Source organism: Helicoverpa armigera, chromosome 13, assembly GCF_030705265.1.
Source record: "Helicoverpa armigera isolate CAAS_96S chromosome 13, ASM3070526v1, whole genome shotgun sequence".
Classification (NCBI taxonomy): domain Eukaryota; kingdom Metazoa; phylum Arthropoda; class Insecta; order Lepidoptera; family Noctuidae; genus Helicoverpa; species Helicoverpa armigera.
The window spans coordinates 8,693,050-8,716,782 of NC_087132.1; the positions used below are offsets into that span (position 1 = coordinate 8,693,050).

Below are 23,733 nucleotides of genomic sequence, written 5' to 3' on the forward strand. Positions count from 1 at the left end.
GTCTTTTGTTTCTAAATACATAAAAAAACTAATTTGAAATCATTCCCTGTTCGAAATTTGAAACCCCTATTCGAAATTTAAAACTCTTTGAAAACATCAAAACAGTTAACAATTTTCACCTAGGACCAATTTCATTCCGGCTGGCAGGACCAAAAACCATCAGCAAGCAATAAAAGCCTCTTTATTACAAATTTCTCGCTGGCCGGATATCGAACACTGCATGACATACTGGCTGGTGTTTGTAAATCAAAACAGCGAGGGCGGGAGTGCGGGGCCAAGTCGTCTAGTCTGCCGGCCGACTCCGGACGACGCGCACGGCGCGACTCCGCCACGCGAACTTGTCGTACGACATGAAACTGTGACGTGTGTTTTGTTTAGAACTCGGATTAAGGTAGAGTGGTGTTCTGTATGTATGTAGTTTTATGTGGATAGTTTGGCACTTTTTATGGGTTCCGGTTGATGTCTTGTTGAAGTTGAAGAAATTGTTGTAGAAAATTTGTGTATTTTTGGAGAAAGGAATGGGGTTTTAAAGAAGGGTTTCAAACTAAAAGAAAATAGTTTTCTTGAATTATTTTTAAGAACTTCTCTTTTTTAAAATAGTTCCTCATTTACTATACTATATTTAACTAATTGTCTCACTCATTTACATTAAATATGCTTAACAACATCAATCAATCACTCAAATGTACCTTCAACACTATAAAAAATCCTTTAGCTCAACGTAAAATATATAGTGCGCCCTCAGAGAATACACAGGCCTTAATTAATACCCTCAATACGAAAAGGGCAATATTTTAATATAAACAAATAACAAATGAATATTCATAGCACATAATCTAGCACCTCCAAAAGTAGGGTCTATATTTACAGACGTGACGATAATTCCATTCCCCGCGATAAATAGTTAGTTGCGTGCTTAATATTCTGTACGTACGGCAACTGACAAATTCTCATGTGGAGATTATATTTGTGCCTACGAGCATTTTATGATGTAGATCCACTCGAGTGTTAAATGTGTCGTAACAAGGATTATTGGGGTGCTTATAGCCGATCAGCTTACGTCCGTACCCAATTATTATTTTTTCTAAGAATATTGAGTGTTAAAAAATGGACAATGAAAGCTGGCAATATTTGTTAAAGGAATGGAAATTGAAGAGTTTCAACTTTTCCTTTTTAAGCCGAAGATGAATCAATTCAGGTTCAATTGATTTAGGCTTTCAGGTCAAGTCGATCGATGATTGTTGAAAAAGGAACTGATACCTTTTGTATTTCAATGTAATGCTCATTACAATTTGAAATTAAAGGACCTCAATGACACACAAACGTGTACGTACGTCAAAGCTTGAGAAAATGGTTATAAATGGACTTTTTCAAACACCCTGAAATATCGTTGCTTACCGTTTATAAGACTAAAATTAGTCCATTGAACCTTACGTCAATGATTAAGTTGACAGCTTATGATTTATAAGTTACCCCGCTAATTTCACATAAACGCACATAAATCTATCATAATTTCACCTCCCTGTCAATTTTCCACAAATTGATGACATAAATATAACACTCGATACTATAATTAATGGAAATGAGTGAACTGTGTATGAAATGAATGAAAATCCGCTGCCGTATGAAGCGCTGGATGGTGCAAACATTTTAATTGCACATGAATCTGTCATCCGTGTTGGCAACATTTCGAGACAGGCTTTATTTCCATCCCTCACGTCTGTCGGAACTTGATGCCGACTTCGCAAATGAAACTTAGTCGTATATTGTATGTCACATGCAGTTAACGTTTATGTACGCGCTGTGCACTTAGCTAATCTAAGAAATATACAAGATCAGAAGGATCGGAAGTTCAGTTAATAGTTTTTATTTGTGCAGTTTTTGGAAAAGAGAGTCTTGGTTCTGGTTACAACTACAATCCAAATGTTGGGTGCAATTGTATACCTCCTTGGGAACATATGCTACATTATAATTACGTTGAGCCGGGTGTCAGGTAGTATGTCACTTCAAAGACGGTTGTGTGTCATCATATTACAATTAGCAGGATTACCCAAGCTCAAGCTGATTAATTATTCCTAGGCCTCAAGAAAATATATAAACAAACTAGCATGCCTAGAGTTCGGTTATATCGCGTTTCCAAGAGAATTCTTCAAAAGTCCGGGATAAAAATTATCCTATGTTCTTTCTCAAAGTCAACTGTATCTCTGTGCCAAATGTTATTAAAATCAGTTTAGACGTGAAAGCTTAACAGACAGACAGATTCACTTTCACATTTATAATATTAGCAGGGATACACATTAAGATTCCAAGCGTGTTGAAATCTATTTACGTTTATTCCGCAATATTTCCAAAACAATATACTAAGATCCAATCAAGCCACAAATTCCACTATCATCCGAACCGACTTCCACTACTGCATATTCAAACGCTACTTATGCATTAAATCCCCAATCATCCAAATTGAATACGAAATTTCCCGATAGTGAGAACTTTGATGGAAATAGTGACGTCATATGTCAGTAACGGCCTATCCCAATATTCTATGTAGGTATCTGTTGTTTTGGTTATAAGAGATATATGTAATTTCGTCGTTGTCCTTTTTCCCAACTATGTTGGGGTCAGCTACGAGTCTAACTGGATGCAGCTGAGTACAAGTACTTTACAAGGAGCGACTGCCTATCTGACCTCCTCAACCCAGTTACCTGGTGTCAGAGTTACTGGCTTCTGACTACCCGTAATGATTGCCGAAGATGTTCAATGTCACTAGCCTCATACAACTAATACCAAATTCCTATCTCTGGTAATCGAAGCAATAGATAGTTTGAATATTGGGATCGGCCATAAGTCAATACGGCCTACTCACTGAAAGACCTCGACATTATAATAGGGATAATAGCCAGTTGTTACGTATGAAATAACTTGGGCTGAACCCGAGGGATTTTGTAAAGGTGACAGAATTAGAAATAGTTGTGCATATAGAAGTTGTAACTGGCTGTTTTCGTGTTTGGGATGAAAAGGTTGTAAATGTTAAGCTGGGTGCTTGTATGTTGTATCATTGTGGTCAGTCATAGTTTAACGAGTGTGGGAGAAACATAAAGTGCTTCTAAGTTTATCTTTGAGCAAAGCTACGTTACGTTTCGTCAAAAATAATACGCATAACATCTTCATCCATCTAGTAATTGTTCACTAGGTGGGTGGAAAGGTATAATAATTATTTGTGAATTTCTATGATTAACGATACTGTTACTTAACGCCTTAACAATTAAGACAAATTACAGCAAAAACGCCTACACCATTTTGTTAATGCTCACTAAAACTGAATAACTAGGCATTTTGATTGATACTACAACATTATAAATACAAATAAACTAGAACAAATATTTATATTCTACCACTTTATAATGGAAAATAATGAAGTCAAATAATACTTACCTAGTAAATACCGTGGCTACTTTATTTCTTCGATTTAAAGATAAACTGCTAATTTCTTAACTCTCATACAACAAGCGTTATATTGGTATCAAAAGTTACTCAAAGCATAAGGCAACTTTAATCGTAGATAATTGAACTGGATATCTTTCGTGCACTTTGAACTGCTTGCTTACATGCCCTAGACCTTTTCTCAACTAGGTGTGTACTGATAGTGGAAGCAGGATCACTGCCTATCAATATTGGAACGGAACCAAATTGTTAGTTCATGATGTAGGTGTACCTACAAGCTGCTAATACTCTGACCCCGAATTATCCTTAAGGGAATCATTGACTGCTGTGATCACGTAGTTTTCCCACTTCCACGAGGTAGGTAACTACATACATTGGTGTATTCTGTTGACTATATTGACGTAGATCGTAGAAGTGTAGGTACTTCTGTCTATTTATCAATACTTGGACAGGATGAAAAATATTTCATAACACCACGCTTTTTTCGTAATTTTCTAATACTTTCTATACAATACATTCAAATGAAATTAAATAAATTCTGGCGGTTTATGCCATATTTACTCTTTTCTTCTACATCTCGTCTTCCAGGTAAATTACATACTAGAAAGTAATAACAAAAGCTAAAGAAGTAAGTACCTACCTATATGAAAAACAGCCATTTTCATAAACATTCTTCTTGTCTCATAAAATTTGTTCGTAGTGGTGTAATTTTGACTTTTATATTAGGTGTAAGTGTCGCAAGCGGGGCCTTTCAACGCGGCATTCTAAGCGGCCGTAGTCTGCATCACAAAGACTTCCTATTTTTCTAGTTTTGTGTTATGTGTCAATGATATAATGTAGGCGATCTTAACGTAAACTTTATGTTATGTGTCAAAAAATCATTTTGTTAGATAACATTTTAAAGAAAAGCAGTGAATGTGGACAAAAAATGTTATTTATAAGAGCTTCTTTAAGAGAAGATATTGAAACTTATTTATGTTTAATTTCACTACGTAAACACTATCTTTAATTGTGCTTTGAAATAATTTGATAAAATTGCTGAAATATTTTCAGCATTCATCTTTGCAGTGATCCGATATTCCGATCCTAATTACCAAAAGTATGTGCTTACATTTTAGCAAATAAAGAGAGCTATGTATGCAGATATGAGCTATTCTAACAAAAGTATGTACAGCGAGTTCATATTTTGTCCCCAAACTCCTATGACTAACTAGTTAACATAGACCCTATAATTAATATTTAATGAAAGCCTCGTGAACTAAAATAGAACATTGTGGATATAATTACCCTCCTAGTTTCCAAAACTGTGCACATTAATTTAAATGCAAAGAGATAGCAAAATCAATTTTAACCGAATTATCCTGCACTTTCATCGAACTCTGCCAAAGTTAGAAACTGCTCGTTTAATATTTTGTTCAACTCGTGGAAAATTGAAGCGTGTGAATTTTGATACATTTCTGATAATTTTCATTCATAGATGTGACTAACTTTTATGTAAAATTCGACTAACTTTTTAGAAACGAGTTGTTTTTTTTTTATTCATAAAAATTTGTCATGTCATCGTTTTATACAGGCTATCTTTTAACAATTACGCATTTTCAGTTTTTGATGACTTGATAGAACGTTATTAAAAATCCTTTGTATTTTTTGTTGTTGTTCTGGATTTTTTGATATGGATAAAGAATACAATGTTATTCGCCATATTGAACAGACTTATCTTATACCTACCATATAAAGGATCACTATGCGTTTATATTCTTATAGGAGCTCCCCACTGAATACAAATTATGATTGAAGTGGGTTCATCATAATAGTTCATGGGATTGAATATGAACTCCCGAGACCCCTGCGGGGTGCTTGTCTGTTATTCGTACCAGTATGATTATATAGTATTTGATAATAGTAGGTTACCTCTAAAGATTAGTTTTTGAACTTTGAAACAGCTGGCCCTTGGACGTTTAAGTTTTTAAGAATGACCACTAATATCATACAAATACTTACGAATAAATTCCATGCATAGTACCTAATAAAAAAATAAAAAAATGGTTTTGTCTAGATTACAGACGGTTTCAGGGGAAATTGATAAGTGTGTATACTAACACTATGCTCATACATTTTTTTATATCGGAAATATAGGTCACATTTTAGCTACTGTTATTGTTTAGCCAAGTCAATAAAATGCCTCACAAATTACAACTTAATTTATAACCACGTTCCTAATATTATGTAAACAATCCCGTGACTGACTTTATACTTTCATAGGATAAATTTAGAACAAAAACAAGCGGAAACAAAAGAGTAACATCCCTATCTGCTATTTATAACGAACCCCTTTTTTCATCCCTTCCTTTGTTTTAGAAACTCTTGCTAAAACAATCTTATTAGAACCGAATTTTTCTAAAACATTTTCAATACCAGCTTCCTGCTTTTTTTAACCGACTTCCCAAAAAGGAGGAGGTTCTCAATTCGGCCGGTATGTTTTTTTTCTATGTATTACATATTTAAGTTTATCTATTTTCCTTCCTTTTTTTGAAAGCCACACTTACATTTTATAAAACTCTCATTGCTTCCTAAACAAACGTCTAACAAGATAAGAGCTTTGATACAATTATTTACGCATATCTGTAAACGAAGCGTTAACTACAATGTTTAATTAGACACACAATACACCCGCGAAAACACTTACATAGTGTAACAAAATAGTCGACAAAGACAATAATTTATTGAATGTATCACAATACACTAACACATATTTATTTACTCTGTAATTACGAAGTACACCGTACTTAATACCATATAATTGTAATTTAGAGTAAATATTTATTTAATTAAGAAGCAATTGTTTGTGTACCTATCCTTGTTTACTTTACAAACTATCTAATTTTGAGGTTTCTATATTTGGACTACAATTACGGATTATTGTTTGCAATAGAAATACCGAGCACACTGCAGACTTTTAGTGGGCCGATGCTTCGTTTGGGCTCATAAAACAGTAAGAAAATGAGTGATAGTGCGCATATTATAAAGATCAGGTCATATTATAAAGATATACGCATATTATAAAGATGAGTCAGTATCAGATCGTCTACAATTTATAATTGGAATGACAACAAAATTTTTTGCCAATTTTTGTTGGCCGACTATTTAGTCTGCAGTGTGTTCAGTACTCTAAATGTTAGGAAATAATTCAACCCTTCACGAGCTAGTTACGTTGTCTATTGACTTTGAATGAAGTTTGATTCCAACTTAGTTTCTGAATGTACGAACTACCTAATGATGTGTATGAGTTGTATAGAACTCAAACAAATAGAAAGGAAATGTATATTTACATTCAAAAATAGTGTTTGCAGTTTGGTATTGTTTTATGAAACCACTATAACAAAGCACATTGAATCAAATGTATGAATTTATCATTACAATGGGATTATAATTAACGTTCTGTACATTATATCGCGATTTAATCAAAATATTATTCATTGAGATAACATACAAAAGGCAAAATACATGGATTCATATGATAAAAAAGTCAGCATATTTTTAATAACTAATTTTAACAAAGTTGCAAACGTGATTTTACGTCTATGAATTTTGTATCCTATTTCATTATTTACCTCATATATGAATGTAGGATTCTGCAAAGGAAAGTAACCATAAAAAGAAAGTATTCTTGCCTGAGCTCGTCGTATCCAGAATTTTACAAATAGATATCTAATCCAAAACTAAAAGTTTCCCACTAAGTTGAAACAGGGTCATCAAGTTACCTCTTATAACTTAGTGTCAACTTTACAACAATTTTCACACAATAATTTTCCTTTCCCGTGACAAGGATTAACTATACCACAAACAAATGAGTCGCAATAAAAACAAGAGACGCACTAAGCACTCCTTACAAACTTAAATAAAGGAACGCTTGACTGCGACCCCTAACACCAGGCATCATAATCACTAATCCGATTACAAGATACACCGAATCTTAAACTTACGTTCTTAATTAGTGCTAAAGTTATTACTCACTCGAACATGAATATCGTATATGGGTTAATTGAATGTAAGGCTCGTTGTAGGCGCCTCTATTAAGTTTGAACATCGCGTGATCGATCGCCATGTGATACGGATGGATTTCGGTAGCCAAGTGGAGTCAAGTGATTTTCTTTTAGCGGTTGGTAAGAATGTTTGGCACGCGATAGATACATGAGATAAAGAAAACACTTATACGTATTTCTTAATACTTTTTGTTACAGTTTTGTGAAATAAGAAACTATATTTATTTTCAAAAACTCGCAATTTGGGACTATATTTTTATTAAGGAAGTTTATAAAAAAAACTTGTAACACATTTTGTGATCTAGACACACGGCAGTGTGTCCGCCAAGTTCGAGCAAAAAAGCGACACACCGGCCGTGGGTTATATTACACGAACCATTTCGGGCCAAATTCGACCCCCCTATAACTCAAAACCTATTTTATTTACGCACATCAAATTTCTAGTATCTGTTGATACCCCCTCACTTATCTAAAATACAAAATTTCATAAATATACCTATTGTAGGTCTTGAGATATTGACGTCAGAAAATCGCTATTTTTACTATACACTCACTGACTGACTCACTCATCAAAAACCTAGACCACTTCCAATGGTCGTATTGACTTGAAATTTGGCATGGAGGTAGGTCTTTATGTCAAGGTAAAGGGAAAAATCTGAAAATGGCCAAGTGTGAGTCGGTTTCAAAATAATGAAGGTGTAAATTTATACCCGGTGTAAATTTATACCCCTAAGGAACTAAAACGAACTAATTTATATAATATATCTTCGAATGATCGTACCGATCTGAAATTCGTTACAAAGGTTTGTATTTAGTCGAAGTAAAGTAAAAATCTGAAAACGGTCAAGTGTGAGTCACTTTCGAAAATAACGAATGTGTAACTTTGATCCACGAACATAATATACTGATAAGATGTCGTGTCAGTTGGTAAATCTAGTCCATTTAGTTAATCTAGTTCATTTCTTTGTAAGAAGCATAGTGCATATTCAAAAATCTGAAAGATAGTATAAATGAGACATTTCCTTAACTAATATATCATAAGAAAAAAATAAAATAAACAACCTCACAAAAATAAATGAAATCCCACCCAAAACAAAAATGTGAAAGACTGCCAAGTTCGATAATATGGAAATGCTTCGCCTTTAAAAGAAGTGAGATCTGAATAAGTACCAAGTTCCATACACATACCTCAGTTAAAAATAGTTTCTTTTTAATGATGTTACTTGGCAAGTTTTAATAGAAAATTAAATACTTGATTCATTGCGTTTAGTAGGTTTATATCAAGGTGTGTGAAAACTTGCCAAGTAGCATCATTAAAAAGTAACTATTTTTAACTGAGGTATGTGTATGGAACTTGGTACTTATTCAGATCTCACTTCTTTTAAAGGCGAAGCATTTCCATATTATCGAACTTGGCAGTCTTTCACATTTTTGTTTTGGGTGGGATTATAACTTACTAAAGTATTTGTCAATTCCAGTGGTTTTCCAGTAGCAAAAATACTTGGAAATGCCTGTAATGAAAGTAGTAAGTCGAAAGAGGTATACCTGAAATTTACGGCAAAGCAATTGAGGTCAAAAGAGCTTCATTCCACGGACATTAGGACCGGCAATCACGTAGAACACCCATAGAGAGCAATTCCATTTGTAAAGTCATAAAACCAAGGAAAACGGCTAGTGCTCCAAGTATGCCTTTAACGTTTAAAACGTTTTGGAATGAACATGTTGAAAACTGGATGAGTAAATGTTTCTATCATGTCTGAAGTACGCCTTAAACTTTTATACCAACAAAAGATTTAAAATGTCAGTTAGAAACTCTAAAAAATATTTGTCTAATCATTACATAAATAAACATAATATGTTATTTATAATATGACTTGTGATGTCCTCTAAAAATAAAGCTAAATAATCCAATCGTGCCCAGTCGCAAAAAGTCTTCTATATAGGTATCTACGGGAACGTTTCCCAATGTGCGAATATTGCCTATGGCCATGATACGGACGTAGGCAGCATTGGAATAGTTAGCTAAACCGATTGTTCGAGCATACGATAGGAAACGAGAAAATCCAAAATACCCTTTTTTACGTTTTTCACGAGCTCCAAAACTATCGGAAAAATCATGTAGATTGTTTTATTGGCGTATTTAATAAAATAACACCGAGTTATTTGTGTATATAAATAATTGTACACCTAGTCTAGCTTTATGTTATTTATATACTCCACTAGCAGACCCGGCGAACTCCGTTTCGCCACCGATATCTTTCATGAATTTGAAATGATTGAGATATCGCTTTTCTTTATACAAAGGAGTTATAGCGTCGACGGGAGATTGGAATACTCTTGTAAGTTATGCCGTCCTGGTACATGGTGAGTAGTTGCATCGAAATTCCGCGATCCCGATGGATTTGGTTCATGTATTTTATTATGCTGTCCTAGTACATGAGGTGAGGTGGGCAATAGCGTCGATACTTGAGAACTGGTAACTAAGCTAAGCTCTTGTAACTTATGCTATCCTGGTACTTGGTGCGCAGATGTATCAGAGATGGCGCTGTATGTGAAAAACGATTTACCCACTTTTCTGTTGAATTATTCCTGATTATTCCTGAATTTTCTTTACTATAAACCTCACGGAGCCCGAGACCTTTCCAACGAATGCAAAACCGTGGAAATCGGTTCGTGCGTTCTGGAGTTATAGCGTCAGGGAGGAAAACCGGACTTATTTTTATATAGTAGATAATTTACAATCTGTATACATTTGAATAAATTTCAAAACTCCAGAATCTGTGACAGCGGTCTATTTGATGTTTCTCTAGTTATTAATCCCATAGAATTATAAAATAGGTGTCAATGGAAACTGACAAAGAACAAACAAAATACCTACGTATAAATATCTACTCGTAGGTACCTACTTCCACAACATCAAAATCCGGAACACGCAAAAAACTCGTTGTTCTTATTTTCTAGGTGTACCTAGTATTATTTTGTTCTTTTGTTAAGACCGCATCGCGCGGTACTATCACCTCCTGGCACCACAGCGTCAGCAAAATAGAAAACAGCTCGCTTCTAACGACTGTCTATCCATGTCTATACTAATATTATAAAGAGGAAAAATGTGTATTTTCGTTTGTTTGTTGTGGATAAACTCAAAATCGAACGTACCTATTTGAAAATTCTTTCACTGTTGGAAAGCTACACTCTTCCCGAGTAACATAGGCTATATTTTTTTCACGATACGGGAAATAGTACACACTGGATGCGGGTGAAGCCGCGGGAAAACAGTATTATATAAACCTTTTTATATAACACGTCGCTTCAACGCTTAAAAAGTTCGTGAGTAAACTTTATGCCGTGGGTGTGCTCGCTCGCTGAGTTCGAAATTCGGCACCGAAATAAACTTACAGTTTTGTTATTGCGATAAGAAATGCTATTTTGTACGGCATCCTTAATGGAGGTGTTGTTTGCGAAATCCTACACAATTCTATTTGTGTAAAAATATATATTTTATTTACCGCTAAATTGGTATGGGGGCGAAGAACCAATATTGTTATTTGCTTGAGATGAGTTTCGCTGTCGTATCAGAGGAAGATTAAGATCGGTATTAATTTTGACCAAAACGATTGAACTTCGAACATTTACGTACATATACGGATTTTTGCTATTTCACCTTCTTATAAACTACGGATGTAAATATCACGTGTCATACCCACTAATATATTCCTAGAGCGCACAATACGCTTCCCTCCATTTAATACTACATCATTACGAAAGTGCAACCTCACGAAGGAACCCATTCTCTCTGTCACTCATACACTATGGGATACACACAAAGCCCTCCATTTGTATATTAAAGTGAGTTTCCAATGCCGACTATTGTAAATAGGTACCTAGTAGGTACATATTGTCTAATTTAGGCGGCCTCGAAGTTGACGGACGATCATTAATAATGGCTTTAGAATATTGATATGTTTGGTGGAACGTACCTTTATGGTGGTCTGAGTTGAGCTCATTCGTAGTTCGAAGTTTGAAGTGCTTGTACTTATCTAGCTTTACTTGGACGTGTTTAGGATTTTAAAGCTGTGATTATTTACAAGTAAGTGAATTCTATATAAATAATCATATTAATCTCGCATTTATTAATATTCGACTTCTGTGAAAATGATATTTTTAATTCGTTATAATTAATTAAACAGAGCATTCAAGTATCCTTATTATATAACCCTAGTTTTTACCATAACCAACTAACCATATTACTGCCAGCCTTACAACGGTCATACCAGATTAAATTCAATCCTGTCGGATAAGACACGGGGCCTTCACAGGAGCCCTTCATCAAATTTGACCCTCGACATAATCTGAGTGATTTACCGCTAAGTACAGTTATACTAACTTATACCTGGGACTAAATCTCAAATCTGTTAATAACAATTTTAGGGCAGGTATCACGGCATAGTTCACTCTAACTATCCAAGTCCGGATTAGGCGCGCGCCTAAATTTTAATACGCAAAGTTGGTGCAACCCTAAAGTTATGCTAAATTGAAACAGGGCTTTGTTGACGCTTAGACTGTTTTACCCACGTCTGTAATAGCTCAAACTTTGTACAAATTGTAGTTAATGACTAAGCCGATTGGGCAGTCGAGTGAGCGGCCATTTATCACAATACAGGAACCTCCTACCTTCAGCTGAGTCAGCGGAATCCTGAATAATCAGGCGAAAAGTGCACATCGATATTTTTAACGCGATTAGATTGAGTGTACTATATTTGCTGCGTATGTATGTAGGTATAAATCAAGGAGTATGGATGTATTACCCGTGCCTATGATTTCCCATGAGACTTTTACTTTTCCGCATATTACGTGACCCATGTTACTTGTGTATGAAATATAATCTTATGTAACGGAAAAATCAAAATAAACCGTCATAAAAACTGATATGTTTTTCTCGTGTCGATCATCGGTCTCTTTCAGGTTAACATACAAGAAGCAAGACCTGCAGATAATTAATGTAAGGACTCGTATTTCTAATCAAGATTAAGTGAATCCACGACCCAAATAATATTGTGTGGTATTTTTAAAGCTTAAAAACCAATAAGGCTATTCAAAAACTGCGCTAAAGTCATATTGCTTCACAAATACATCTCATAATATCATTTCAAAGTTTATCAAAAATACTTGTTACAGAAAACTACGAAAAAGACTATACGATCATAACTTAGTGAATGCTACGCCGTAGCCACAACGTAGCGTAGGTCTTAGTTGACAGAGAGATCGCGACATTTAATTTTAAGAGCGTGTACGTCAACCGCGCGCCATTTGGCCTAAAATGGTACTTTTCAAACCACTGTTTCTCAGTAACTACTTATTCTATAACTATGTTATTTTTTAATAACGCAAGGTAATTTCACTGTCTATATAGTTAATTGAACATAAATTTCAATTTGTGTAGTTTAAATACTTAAAACCCCTATAACGTAACAGATGTTTTATAAAATTCCCGTTCAGCGTCTATTTCGAAGCTTAAATTCATGTGAAAACAGTGGCAAATCTAATCATATTTATTTTTTTACTCATAGACGAAATCCCCATGCCTATAGTTAGTTGAAAACATTTTTTGATTTAGGTCTCTATCTTTCAGAAAAAAATAGTTTAACAATGTGAAAAATTGTGAATTTCAAATGCTTTTTTTACCTATATATCTTACTTAATTTAATATAACAATTATTTACTATAGTAATATAACTCTTTCTTTAAAACATAAACTTTATATTATAATTTAATCTCTCGTTTTTATTTTTTTATAAATTATTTAAAACTACTATAAAACGCTGCACGCGAGTCAACTCAAACCAGACCGCCGCAAGGCTTCACAGAGAGAGGACGTGTCGCTCCGTCACATCGCGTAGGGTGAATAACCTCTGCCGTGGATACCGAGAATAGAGTACATTTCAAGCGCGACCAACAAATCTTGATACATTACTATTTTATTTAAAGCTCAATTTTGAAGCATATTTTTTTTATCGATTGAGTTGAAATTTTGTTTGAATGTTCAGTTTTAATGACAATGTATGATTCTATATCCAATATAGCGGTATACCCAAGATGGAGAAAAAAATGTTTTTAATGCATTCCTACGATATGGGTATCAAATGAAAGGGCTTGCTATGAATAACTCGAAAAAAAATGTGTCGCGAGTCTAAATCCAATATGGCGGACTCCTTAGGCTAGAAATCACTTATTGCAGATGTTTTTTTTCATTTTGGATGTACCCAAATTTTGACTTTTGATCTCGAATAACTTTTGAAGCATATAGGATAGATAACTTAAAACTTTATTTGCAATGGTAAACCCAAGCTCTTCACCAATATTTGGCTTTCCGGCAATTGTTGTTATTTGACCACAATTTTTCGGTCTGGATGGACTGGACCATTCATATAAACAATCAATTTTTCAAATCGGTCCAGGCGTCTTTGAGAAATCGAGAACAATCAAATTGAGAACAATCACAAAACAATCTAATTGAAACCTCCTCCTTTCTTTTTTTGAAATCGGTTAAAATACAGAAACTCTTAAATGTTACAGCCTTTTTATCGTCCCACTGCTGGGCACAGGCCTCCTCTCACATGGAGAAGGATTGAGCATTAATCCTCAACTCTTAACATTGTCATTAATCATCAGTCGACTATTTAGTACTGTTGAAAATTGTATGTAATATACAGAAAATCCTCAAAACCAAGGTTTTCATAGGTGCCCGATTTTTTTGCAAAAGAGTGTAAGTATTAACGACTTATTTTCATGCTTTTATATTTTAGACATCCATAGACTTACACTATTTTCCGCTATTAACTATTTACTAAATAATATATTTTTTGTTCTACCAATTTCACTCGAAAGGATCAAAATGGTTTGTGTGACTATACGTGAAGTATGATAGGCACGCACACAGCCGCGACGCTAGTCTGCGCGGTTTTTTGCGTTGAATTACCTAAAGTGGACATCGCGCGCCGAGCGTACACGCTCTTAAGCTTGAAATAAATATATTACAGTATTTTATTTTCACTTTTATACATTTAACAGTATTGTCTTTAAAATACCCAGTAAAATGTATCAGTTAACTCCCACACTAAACTTATATGGAGTTTTCAACACAAAGGCGTGTATGTATAACACACCTACGCCGATACTTAGCTACACGTGAGGTAATATCGAGATATTAAAGGCGGTTCATTTTACATAATCGATAATCGATATGATGACTAGTTTTGTATACCATCGTTAGGTCTCTACCTGGGGTTTGTTTATTTTTTCTTGCGTTACACGAAATACCAAGTAGTATCTAGTAAAATATGTCATGGACATATTTAGAAGATTAGCCAACTGCGCAAGACATATTTATAGTGCACAAGTGTTTGCTTGGACACAGGTGCACGTGAGTGCACCTATCGGGCTATGAGAGTGAGGGGATGTCACTATTCCCTCACTCTCATAGCCCGATTGGACGACAATCCGACCACGACCGAAGAGAGATCAGGCGCAGGACCGACATGAACGTGCCATGCGCCAGGAAAATATAATAGCATAGGTGTAAAAATAAAATTATGGGAGTACAATAATAATACAATAAAATCTGCATTAGCAACTAACATACTTTAACCAAGAAATATATCTTAGAAAACAACTTAACTTATAATTATTATATTAATTCACATAATATCTTATTATACGTACAACACCACAATTTAATTTAGATTCCTGTACAACCCCAAGTTAACATAGTCAATAATTGATCAAGCGAGTCAATATTTGATTAACCCAGACATTACATTAAAGTCACTAGCTGTAGAGATAATGTATTTCAACATTATGCTGTTTCCCGTAGTTTCGTTAACTACTTCGTACTCCAAGATAAGCAGTATCCTGTAGCTTGACTAAATAAATATGCTATCTTACAGTGAACGTTTTTTTCTTATTAGACTGGTATGTTTGAAGATTAGCAGGTTCAAACCAACAAACTATTTAGCTTTATATGTATTATGAGTATAGGCACTTGAATCAGATAACTATAATCGCAGCCGAGGCGAGTCGCTAGTTTATACTTAATAAATTGCGAATATATCTAATGCGACTAATAAATCTAGATCATATTAACTCTACCACACATATTTTGACCATTATCACCCCGAATCACCCATTATCCATATTCTCATCAGACCTATAATCCACCATAATATAAAGCAGACACTCCGTTTTCAATTAATCCTGGATACAGTTTATAGGTCATGGCATTCGGCACACAAACTAATTATTTATTCGTAAACGATTCCTGCGTGAGCCTGATTGGCACGCCGCAGAATCAGCGCCATATTGTTTCAGTTTCAGAACGTTTCTGAGTAAACACTGGCCGTCGGGTTTGCTTAGTTTGGATAGAAGACGATTGTGGCTCCAGTACGAATATTAAACCTATTTAAAATGTAGGACAAATGCTATATGAGGAGAAAAATCGAAAATGGCAAGAAAGTAAGATTCAAGAATGGCTGAACAATCGATTAGCACATCTCTATTGTGTTAATAGAACCAATAAAATAACACAATGGCTAGCCTAAATTATTTCAGCTAACCTGAATAAGACAAACGTCCACGTCCTTACACCCTCGCTAATCTGATTTAAACCAAACACAGGTTGCGCTAAACAAAAAACAACGTCAACGAAGAATGTAATACCACATTACCGACATTGTTTCCAGACAAATACGTGTGATGGGTTAGGATTACAATCGAGAGACAGACAGTAGGACAAGTACCCCCCACTTACCTCCTTCACCCCCCCCCCTCCCTTCTACTTTACCGAGTGACGTAAAGCTGATGTGTGACACCCTGTCAAGACCCCAACGCCATAGGCACAAGAATGGCGCGGAAATTTGCTTACGAATTGTGCAATTTCGATTTCCTTAGGGCAAAGGCAGCGGTGAAATTTACCCGGTTTTATGGAAAACTGTTGGCTATACAAATCAGGCGGTTTCAAGTTTGTGTGATCCTCAAGTGGGCGGCCTAGATGAGATACAGAAATAGATAATATATGTGTGGGAAGATACCAAAAAACCTTCCTTGTGGTGACAGAAAACAAATGGATAGATTAGTGGATGGATGAATCTGTTTTTCTTTTTGTCCAATTACAAGCATATAACTTCTATTTCGGTGCTAATAGATAATGAACAATCAAAATCTAGTTACAACCAGCACATGTATTTCGTAGACATAGTGATAGCTTTATCTAACCTCTGAATACTGCATTTTTTGCAGTTATCAATCTATCGATGACTCAATGATTTTAACATGGCTGGTTCTTTATTGATTAAACATACTCCAGGTCTCTCAACGCGGCTTTTTGATCGAATAAAGTCAATAACCACCCAATAGGTAGCAAAATAAACGAGCAATTACTGGGAGCCGCCAGAGAGTACTTAGCATAACGAGGTTCGATATAGCACCTCGTATCAACAGCTATTTAGCCACGCATGAATTAGCGCGGCTGTACTCGTACTAGATTACCTACCTGATATTTCCATTCTGAAAGTTCAGGAAATCCATATTGAATTAAGCATCGTATGGAGTTCAAAATCTTTGAGACCTTGTTTCTATGAATTCATGTCGTTGATAAGCAGTGAAAAGTGGTCTATGGAATTCACGTATTATAGTTCTTTTGTATCCGTAAATCTGGATATCTTAGTAGTCTTTAACAGACTGAAAGTTTGGGAATCCTGATTTACGAACAACGAACAACAAGAAGAAATTCCAAGAAGCCCTTTCCTTAATACCTTCTTTTTTATTTATATGGCTTCGGAAACCTTGACTACTTCCCTGAAATCAATCTGTATTTTAATCAAATTTTATTTGTGCGGAAAAATATGAGTCAAACCACTTGGTCCTGTTACATGACCTTTGTACGTAGACATGTTTTAATTCGACCTTTCCATAAAAAGTACCTTAATGTTCTAAGCTGTACTTGTACATGTAGGCACATACATAGGTACATATATTTTATTCAAAGCCTTAAATTAAATTACACGAACGGAACCAACAAAAGACCTTGACCATTCCAGTCTCGGTACATTTTCTTACAGCTAAGTTAGTTTACTGTCTAAAACCCTTATAATTCGGGCCTACCACCTGCTTAACGTTTAATGTTTTAGCCTGTAACTTTGTTAAGACCCTTAAAAGGGATAATACGTAGATCGTAATACTCTCACGTTTATGAACTTGCAGATAATGAGGATTAGCGTGCATTTATTACGAAGTAATTACCTAAATGATGTTTAGGATACAATAAAATTGTAGTTTCAAAGAGACTCGAAAACTTACGGACATATACATAAGGTATAAGTTAAGTATGTATCTCTTAATAATGTTTAATTGCACTATTCTACTCCATGGTATAATCTAAGATTTATATTTAAGTATATTTTTGTACTAATTACTTAAATAAAACTCAAGGAAAATTCGTATTTGCTAACGTTTGCCCAGTCTGAATGTCAACCATATTAATATTTAATGTAGTGGTCGGAGGTCAGGGAAGGCACTTCCAGCAAGTGGGAACGGTCCCGATCATTACTCTTGTCTTCTTAGTATTGGGGATGGAATAAAGTTTTTATAGGTATATGATTATGAATATTAAACATTAAAATTACAAAAAAAAATGGTACTAGTGTAGGTAAAGAAACTAACCAAGGGGTATCGGGTTGCCCGGGCAACTGGGTTGAGGAGCTCAGATAGGCAGTCGCTTCTTGCAAAGCACGGGTACTCAGCTGAATCCGGTTAGACTGGAAGCCGACCCCAACATGATTGGGGAAAGCCTCAGAGGATGATGATGATGATGTATTTAAAGAAACTCGTAACTTTTCTCAAAAGGTCAACACACGTTACATAACGTCCCATGAAATTACAAAGTAATGACGTATCCCTACTAATAGCCCTACTTCCCGACTAATATTACAAATTCGAAAGTAACTCTGTCTGTCTGTCTATCTCTTACGCTTTCCCGTCGAAACCACTTAACTGATTTAAAAAAAAAATGGTACAGAGATAGAGTTGACCTTGAGAAAGAACAGAATAGTTTTTATCCCGGAATTTTGAAGAGTTCTCTTGAAAACGCGATATAACCGAAGTCGACGCGGGCGAAGCCGCAGCGGAAGCTACATATAAAACCTTCTTCGATATATTTGTAAAACCATTTCAACAAGCCAATATACAGAATGTTTTTTACTAAGTTCCATGTTATTATTCCCCCATGGGTAATCGATGGTGGTCGTTTACCTTTTTTCGACCTTTCAGGGTGGATTGTATGGGCCATTTGGTCAATTACTTTGTTATTTATTCAATGAAAATGAATGTTATGTCGATATAACTTTAGGTCTACACTATGTATTAAGCTTAAGGTAATGTTCATTTGCTTTGGTATTATAGTACCAATACTTCTGTACCATTCAAAAGAAATCTATAAGGTGATAAAATAACATTATAATTTCAAGGATTTACTATGTACATTACAGATGTGTAAAGCAGAGATAAAGTTAGGAGTATCGAATGTTTTGACCTGTTGAAAGTTGTCAGTTTTCAAGGGAGAATTTCAGTTGTTTATGATTGCCTCTTATATGGTGCTCTAATTCTTGCATCTAGACACACGGCAGTGTGTCCGCCAAGTTCGAGCAAAAAAAGCGACACACTGGCCGTAGGTTATATTACACGAACCATTTCGGGCCAAATTCGACCCCCCTATAACTCAAAATCTATTTTATTTACACCTATCAAATTTCTAGTATCTGTTGAGACCTCACTTATCTAAAATACAAAATTTTATTAATATACCTATTGTAGGTCTTGAGATATTGACGTCAGAAAATCGCTATTTTTACTATACACTCACTGACTGACTGACTCACTCATCAAAAACCTAGACCACTTCCAATGATCGTATTGACATGAAATTTGGCATGGAGGTAGGTCTTTCTGTCAAGGTAAAGGAAAAAATCTGAAAATGGCCAAGTGTGAGTCGGTTTCAAAATAATGAAGGTGTATACCCCTAAGGAACTAAAACAAACTAAAGGACGATGGGCGTTTTGGTACCCCGTCCAACAGTGTTGATTCTAGTACCATAGCGTAGGTCTTGGCAAGGCAAAACACGTTTACTATGACGACTAGTCCCAAATCCTTGTCCGTTTCGCGTGACATCGACTAATAGAATGTGTAATGTTCAAAAATCATCAACGTAGATGTAGTTCTTAATTACAACTGTATTGAATAAAAACTGGTAAAGTAACAAAAAAACAGGAATTTGGCCTTCTTAGAGTGTTTTCCTGCCGACTGCTTTAAAAAAAGACTGTGCAAACCTTTGCAGTTCACGCAGAACTAGCTTATGTATTTGATGAAAGTCTTTCAGTATCTACAATCAATTAAAGTTGAAAAGTCAGGGGACGATGTTTACATAGTACATATTACGAGTCAATCTTGCTCCTCGAGAGGTGCTGAGATAATGATGAATTTCTTCTTAAAAAACCGGCCAAGTGCGAGTCGGACTCGTGCACGAAGGGTTCCGTAAATTACAGTTAAATCAACCTATCTCAAAAACTATAAGAGATACTTTGATCAAACCAAAAATCGTTGAAAGAGTTAATTAGCATGCATCACCTCTATTTTTTTTAGAATTTTATACCCCGTAGTTATAAAAATAGAGGGGGGGGGACATACTTTTTACGACTTTGAGAGCTGATATCTCAAAAACCGTTCACTTTAAGAAAAATGTTTTTTAGAAAACTTTATATCATTTTAAAAGACCTTTCCATTGATACCCCACACGGGTATGTACATCGAAAAAAAAAATTTCATCCCTCAGTTACATGTATGGGGGGCCCCACCCCCAATTCTTTTTTTTACTATTTAGTGTCATATTTTTGTAGCGGTTCATACAACACATATTCCCATCAAATTTCATCACTGTAGTACTTATAGTTTCCGAGTAAATCGGCTGTGACAGACGGACAGACGGACAGACGGACAGACGGACATGACGAAACTATAAGGGTTCCGTTTTTGCCATTTTGGCTACGGAACCCTAAAAAAGATGAATAGAAATGTTTTGAACTTTTGTCAAATCAGATGACGATTGTGTTTCCGTAGTATGACTCCATAGATTATTACAACCTTTAGATTATAATAAAGTGTATCTCAAACAATGTAAGATGTCTATTAACTGAGTTTAAAATTATTACACTGACGACATATGCCTCTTAATGAATTTGCATATATGGATGACATACTTGTTGCTATGTCGATTCAATTTTTATCGTTACTCGGATCGGACAGCTAATTAAGGCAAGCCCCATAGTTTTTATTATTCTTCACGTAAATACCTTTCTAATGATCTATCATACGTTACTGTTGGAGCGGGTACCAAATCCCATACAAAGTGCCCATTGTCCTTTATCTATATCTATATTTATATAATATATCTTCGAATGGTCGTACCGATCTGAAATTCGTTACAAAGGTTTGTATTTAGTCAAAGTATAGTAAAAATCTGAAAATGGCCAAGTGTGAGTCACTTTCGAAAACAACGAATGTGTAACTTTGATCCACGAACATAATATATGATAACATGTCATGTCAGTCAGTTGGTAAATCTAGTCCATTTAGTTATTCTAGTTCATTTCTTTGTAAGAAGCATAGTGTATATTCAAAAATCTGAAAGATAGTATAAATGACACATTTTCTTAACTAACTTAATCATAAGAAAAAAATAAAAGAAACAACCTTACAAAAATAAATGAAATCCCACCCAAAACAAAAATGTGAAAGACTGCCAAGTTCGATAATATGGGAATGCTTCGCCTATAAAAGAAGTGAGATCTGAATAAGTACCAAGTTCCATACACATACCTCAGTTAAAAATAGTTACTTTTTAATGATGTTACTTGGCAAGTTTTAATAGAAATTAAATACTTGATTCCCTGCGTTTAGTAGGTTTTTTAACAAGGTGTGTGAAAACTTGCCAAGTAACATCATTAAAAAGTAACTATTTTTAACTGAGGTATGTGTATGGAACTTGGTACTTATTCAGATCTCACTTCTTTTATAGGCGAAGCATTCCCATATTATCGAACTTGGCTGTCTTTCACATTTTTGTTTTGGGTGGGATTCTATTTACTTCACACTTCATAAGAGATCATTAGAGGAGTATACAAGGTGTTGATTTGCATTTGTGCCATACTTCAGGAGGAGGACTTAAAATACGTAAATAATCGATTGGAATTACAGTAGACGGGAAATAGATAATAGGCACTGCTTTTTTTGTCATTGTAATGTCGTAGTATTTCAGAAGTAATCCAATTTTATGAATGAAATTTATGAGTTATCGTTGCGTATGCTTTGTGTTTGCGTTTGTGTGAGGGCGCAGCACGTTTTTAAGGCCATTAACACACGCGCCAAGTTTAAATAAGGCTAGATGACATTTACGGAATTCCGAAAAATAATTAAAGAAAAAAAATTACGTACCTACCAATTTTTTTATTGATTTGGGTCGGGAATCATTAGCATAATTACCCCTTTGAATATGGCACGGATGCAAATCAACAGCTTGTATACGTACATAAGAGAGTATATAGGAGAGTACATAAGAGGAGTACATAAGAGAGTACATAAGAGAGAGTATTCGAGTGTGTCCTACCTAAGCACATTAATTCCTATAACATATTACTTTATGACATTCTATGGCGAATTAAAAAAGTAACAAGTTTTTTTTTACAATTAACCATAGTCTATCTTTAAGGGTACCATGTGATAGGATTTAATGTGATTAAGTATGACACACCCGATATATCAAGACGCGGATGAACTTCTGCGTGGGATATATTATAGTGTGATAGTTATAGTAAGTGAGAAACTTGACGTACAATGTACAAGAATGAGTAACCGAATACTACTAACGGTATAGATGGATTTTTTTTAAAGGCTGTATTATTTTCATTTTAGTATAATTGTCATTGTTTCACACTACCTCTAAAACCACTTGGCAGTAACATAGATCATATTTCAGAATAACTATTAGGCTATGTTTAATCTAAGTGTGGACAGTAGTTCCTTTAGAAACTGCGGGCAAAAGCTAATAGACAATAATTTATTCATTACAGGATTCAGCGACTTGATTGAATAGAATAGACCAACTCACTCTATATTTTTTTAAATCTTCAAACTTTTGAGAGCAACATTCGAAAACTCCGTTATTTTTAAAGCAAAAGCTGAAACAATCTATGAAATTCGTCGGTAACATTCCCTTGGCCTATTTTCTTTGCTGGACTAATATCCGCTAAAATCGTTTGACAAAAAACAATGGTCTTAGAACTCTGAATTTTATGCCCGTCATCTCGCTTCAAGAGTTTCTCAGATTTATACTTGATTTCTATAATTCAGAAATGTTGTTGACTTTAACTTGATATTGAAGGGGGGATGATTAAATTTGTGGGATGGTTAATCTATTTAATGGGCATGCAAACAGTTTAACTCATTTAGGGAATGTCCTATATACCTACCTGTAACTAAATGTACCTGTAGCTAAAGAATTGGATTTTACCATAGAGGTTTTATGATCCCCATATACGTTAAAGTAGGTATTTAAATGTCATTATTTTTCATGCATGTGAGGTGCTTTCATGGCTGCAGAAATAACTTATTAACTTAGAATTAATAATTTATTACATTATTTTACACAGCTAAGATTTTCAACTAGCACTGTTATGAATTGATCATAATTCTTTAGAATTTCTCATATAACTTAATTAAAATTTAAATATTCTCACTATAACTGATATATTTCAACAAAACAAATTACCATCTACATCGTGTGAACAAAAAACAAAACTCAAGTCTCACTTATATTTACAGGTAGGTACATTTGCCATCTTCGCTAAAAGAAACCCTCTTTCTTTTGTCTGTAGTTGCAAAAAGAACAAAAAATTGTCTACGTAATACTAGAAAAAATAGAACAACCTACGCAGCACCTAAAGAAAAGTTTACAATAGACGCCAAAATGAGAAATAAACTGAGTTCACCTCTGTGAGTAAGGTACCTACAGTTCATTCCAGGTATATAAATATACGTTTGTGGTAAATATACAACGATTAACTAGGTATTGTTGTTGAAAGTACATATGTTACCTTTACTATTTTACACGCTTTTTATTAGCTTCACCTGTATGTTTGTATGTTTGTAG

General features: G+C 34.7%; 1 long non-coding RNA gene across 1 annotated transcript in view; it reads left to right on the forward strand.

The window, feature by feature from the left end:
• The first annotated feature begins 260 nt into the window (after positions 1-260).
• LOC110378168 (uncharacterized) overlaps positions 261-23,733 on the forward strand; it is a 30,876-nt gene continuing 7,403 nt past the window's right edge. Inside the window, exon 1 of the long non-coding RNA XR_002429645.3 lies at positions 261-391. This is a non-coding gene — a long non-coding RNA (uncharacterized LOC110378168). The remainder of the gene's footprint in view (positions 392-23,733) is intronic.